Below are 4,872 nucleotides of genomic sequence, written 5' to 3'. Positions count from 1 at the left end.
GCCATCCCATGCAATCCAGTAATATAGTTGTTGTCATCTGCCAGTGCAACCAAAAGTTCTTTGTATATTAACTCTCTGCTTTTAAAATAAATGTAATCTTGGGAAGAATGGTATTCAACACCCGGAAGATGAGGTGGGAGCCCTTTAGTATCCAAGTTTTCTTGTAAGAGTCCTGTAATCTCCTTCGTCTTATTGGCCAGTTCCTTTCCCCTATTATATCGCATTATGCAATCAGGACACCACCCAAAAAAACATGTATTTTTTGTTTTAGTGTCCTCTTGAATGAGCTCACTAGCTCGCTTTTCCCAAGAAGTGACATCAGTTGGAGTATCTTGTGCGCTTCTTTTAAGTTGATCAACACGTTGCTCCACAGCCTCCGCTTTTGCTTTCAATGTTTCTTTTTTCTTTTCAAAGTCTTCAGCAATTGATGTGAAACAACATAGATATCGTGCTTCTCCAATTGTCCAGTCCATCAATTTCTCCAGACATATCTTAGCACATTCATTCGGGATATCCGCCATCTAAATCAACATCATTAGATGAAAGTTAGTCATAAATCTTTAACACAACCTCCTATAGATATTATCCAACTGCATGTATAAAATTATGAGAGCTATACCATCAAACCAAAAAATTGAATAAAATAACATCTTCACCACAATGGATGGATTATAATATTAATATATTTTAACCTAAATGTTTTAACAGAGAAAGTTTCATAAATGATCTTTTTAACTTCTAAACATTTAAAATTTTATCTTTATGATATCTTGATATTATAGGTTGTGTGTGGATTCAAAATTTAAATATTTTATATGGAGATGTTAAGTATTTCCAAATATTTTGTATTAAAATGAAAAATATAAAGAAAAAAAAATAATTATAGACTTGCACATATAGTTCTTTAGATAAAAAACTTCCGTCTCACTAATTGTTTATATAGATATTTAAATCATATGAGAACTATATTTAAAATATTTATATTATAGAATTAAATAGTTTGAAACAAGGATAACGATTTAAGAGCTAAGCCAGCAAAAATAATGAAAACGTAGAAATTAAATAATATAGATCTCTATCATTAGAGTTAATGGCAGAGGATATGAATAGTTTACTAGAGATAACATATGATAGATCCTTGGTCTCATCATAATAGTAATACAAAAACATCACACCTCTCTTGTTCTAACTTATGACAATTTGCCAGGTGCATTAGTTATTCTACACTCACTTCATTTGAATTATGTTAAAGTTATCACAAAACTATTTTCTTAACTACTTGGTCCTTGTAACACCCCGTTCTAGAACCGGTTTGTTAACATCGCATTATGATATTAAGCGCAGTTACAATCACATGGGTTCAATTAAAATCCGGATAAATTTTTCATTTTAAAACATACCGAATTTATAATACCCAATTCCGTGATCATAACCGTATTACCTTGCGGAATCATATCAATTAAGCTTAACATCATGTTCTTATTCCATTTTTAAATCATTAATTTACTTCTTATTTAGTTCACATCTTCTACTATATTGTAGGTTTCTTCATTAGCTACCTGTGTCTTCAAACCGTGCTCAAATCGAGGCACTGTAGCCCAAGTTAGGACAATTTGGAGCAACACAAGAGAGTGTTGGTCACAGGCCCAGCGCGCTTCAGCGCGCTACCGGGCGCTCAAGCGCGCGCTATCGGGCGCTAAAGCCTCCATCTGGGCGCTTAAGCGCACGGAGGCAGTAAGCATCAGGCATTCTAGTGTGGATGGGCGCTTAAGCGCGCAACAGGGCGCTCAGGCGCGCTATCCTGGGCGCTCAAGCTCCCACGGGGGCGTTTTAGCGCGCAGAGACAGAAGCATCTCCTCCTTCAGTGGCGAAGGGCGCTTAAGCGCGGACCAGGGCGCTCAAGCGCGCAACCCTGGGCGCTTAAGCCCCACCCTGGGCGCTAAAACACGAGGGGGCAGTAAGCCACCCAACTTTCTGCAGCAAGGGGCGCTTAAGCGCACGCCAGGGCGCTCCAGCGCGCAATCCTGGGCGCTTAAGCCCCCACTTGGGCGCTCCAGCGCGAGGAGGCAGAATGCATTGGCACTCGCAGGGGCAGCAGGGCGCTTGGGCGCGCTCCTGGGCGCTTAAGCGCGCTGCCAGGGAATTCCAATTCCCACATTTCTCAAGTCCAAGCCTAGGGGAAAATGCATCCCCATTACAAACCCCAAATGTCCATGCCCCAAAACTAAATCCTAGCACTCATCCAACCTCTCCTCATGAGATTTAACTAGAATTTGGGCAGCATGACCTTTGTTTTCTCATCGTTTACCAGTTTAAACGAAGAGGGTACCTAATTGATTTTCAGCCCAACCAATTCAACAACTCAATACATAACAAGCATGCATATATTGAATTCCAAGTAGGCATCATTTACATTACACATCCTTTACAAATCATAGAACTTAGCTTACAAAACACTATGATCATTCCCTTGGCTCCCATCAACAAAAGGTGTAACCAAAGGCATGAGCATAGGCTAAGTTCATCCAATGAATCAAGATATACAAATGATCATGGGCTTTCAAAATAAAATCCTATACATGTCAACTACAAAAGGCATGCATAAACTCAAAGAAGTGCCATATTTCATGCATAATCTAGGTATGGCCACTTGCCACCAGAGGCTCCTGCAGCATCCTTACCTGAAAGGGGGTCCCCACAACACGGGGTGAGATATACGAATATATCCAGTAAACCAGGGGTCCTTGGAGCATCTCTCCACCCCACAGTTCCATATCAGTGTAATAGCAATAACAATAATAATGCAGTAAATACATATCTATGCAAAGTGCAATACATCTCCAGGAGAAATCCCTCGAGCTCTCAAGCTGTCCTAAGGAAACTCAGATGCAAATAGTCCTACTGGCCAGCTAACTACCAAGTATGATTTACGCATCGTCATGCCACATACCAACATAGGGAAACACCATCCTATGCCACACCAAATGCATACACATACGTATAACAAAGCATTACACTATTTTATTGCATTTATATACACAATCACAACCTCCACCCTTTCAGGGCTTGGTAGAACAGTCAAGGGAATTACACCCAAGGTCCGAAGGCTTACCTCAATGCTTCAGTCAACCTTTGTTCTTCACCAACAGTTTCAGCAATCAACTTTTACAAACATACACCAATTCCAATGAGCTATTCAAGCTCCATAGCTTGCTCCAATGGTTGATCACTCACGGTTGGTCCAAATGTCTCAATCCTAGACATCACAAGGATCCAATCAATCATTCAACTCACTAATTGTTCAACATGCTAGAATACTAACCAATCCAAGCATGAATTTTCCAATATTATGAACAATTATCAAATGACTATCTAGGCTCATTTCCACCGATTAAATGACATTCCTAGCATTTTCCATAACATGCTCTAAGCTCCATTCTTCCTAGAACATAGCTAATTCAACTACATTTCATAAAAATCCCAATTTACTATTCACAAACCCTAACTCATGCAAATTTCAAGGAATCATGAGGTTCAAGGGTTAGAATCTTACCACCAATGGTCACACAACCAAGGATTGATGGCTCCTCAAGCTTCAATGGAGGTAGAAACTCTCAAAACCCCAATTTTCACCAAAGGGCCGAATTTTTGAGAGCCAATATCCCTCTCCACAATGCTCCCCACTCAAAACAAAGTTAGGATTATGAAAGAGGGGAAGATTCTAAGTGATTTAGGCTTTTGAATCGCTCCAATCGGTTGAAAATCACACAACCTAGGTTTTCTTTCTCTCTCTCCCTCCCTTCCTCTTCTCTTCTCTTCTTTCTGGGCGTCGACGGGCTGGGTGGGAAATGAGGGTCATTTGGTGACTTAAGTCACTTAACATAGGTCAAGTGGCTCTAAGCGAGTATTGGTTCGTCTATCTATTTAACTCCAATAATTACCAAACTTTACCCAAAAGTCTGGAATATTATTCTAGGAATATTACTATTTTTATTTTTATATTTTGGGTACTTTTGACAGTACCCATTTATACCCCTTAATTTTCACTGAGTACACTTTTTAACTCCAAAGTGACTCAGATTCATTTTATTAAGCCTCATACTTAATTTCACCCAGTAAAACATGTTTAATTAATTAATTACACTTGATTTCCTAATTAATTAATATGGGCTATTATAGTCACCCCACCTTTTAGCGATTTTGTCCGCAAAATCAAGAACGTACCTGTCCTTAAACTCAGGATATTGCCGGAGAAGCTCATCTTCCCGCTCCCAAGTGGACTCTTCAGGCGACCTTCCTTCCCACTGGACTTTCACCATAGGAATAGATTTATTTCTCAGCTTCTTCTCATCTCTTTCGAGTATCTTCAGTGGTCCAATAGGAGTCTTCAAATTCTCCCGGATTTCAACATTATCAGGTTGAACCACATGAGAAGGATCAGCTACATATTTCCTCAGCTGAGAAACATGAAACACATCATGCAAATTTGCCAATTGCGGAGGTAAGGCAAGCTGGTAGGCAACCGGTCCCACCCTACGGAGAATCTGGTAGGGTCCAATAAATCTCGGACTCAGCTTCCTCACTCCAAGGGCTCGTCCCACACCCGTAACCGGTGACAGCTTCAGGAACACATGATCTCCCTCCTCAAACTCTAGAGGTCGATGCTTGAGATCATAGTAACTTTTCTGACGATCCTGAGCCTTTTTCAGACGATCCCTAATCATTTTAATCTGCTCAGTAGTCTCCTGAACAAAATCCAATCCAAACCGCTCTGTGTCTCCAACCTCTGACCAACAAGTAGGTGTCCTACACCTGCGACCATACAAGGCCTCGTAGGGAGCCATACCCAGACTAGTATGGAAACTATTATTA

General features: G+C 40.3%; 1 long non-coding RNA gene across 1 annotated transcript; it reads right to left on the bottom strand.

The window, feature by feature from the left end:
- Positions 1-2,479: 2,479 nt before the first annotated feature.
- On the bottom strand, positions 2,480-3,829 carry LOC133299596 (uncharacterized). Its single transcript, XR_009749955.1, has 3 exons — positions 3,554-3,829; positions 3,113-3,256; positions 2,480-2,681 (listed from the first exon to the last, which is right to left on the bottom strand). It is a non-coding gene; the product is annotated as an uncharacterized LOC133299596 (long non-coding RNA).
- Between the last annotated feature and the right edge of the window lie 1,043 nt (positions 3,830-4,872).

This window comes from Gastrolobium bilobum, unplaced genomic scaffold, assembly GCF_033153095.1.
Source record: "Gastrolobium bilobum isolate Gb01-03AN ecotype WA unplaced genomic scaffold, APGP_CSIRO_Gbil_v1 utg168421, whole genome shotgun sequence".
NCBI classification, from domain to species: Eukaryota; Viridiplantae; Streptophyta; class Magnoliopsida; order Fabales; family Fabaceae; genus Gastrolobium; species Gastrolobium bilobum.
This window is presented reverse-complemented; position numbering and strand designations above follow the sequence as displayed.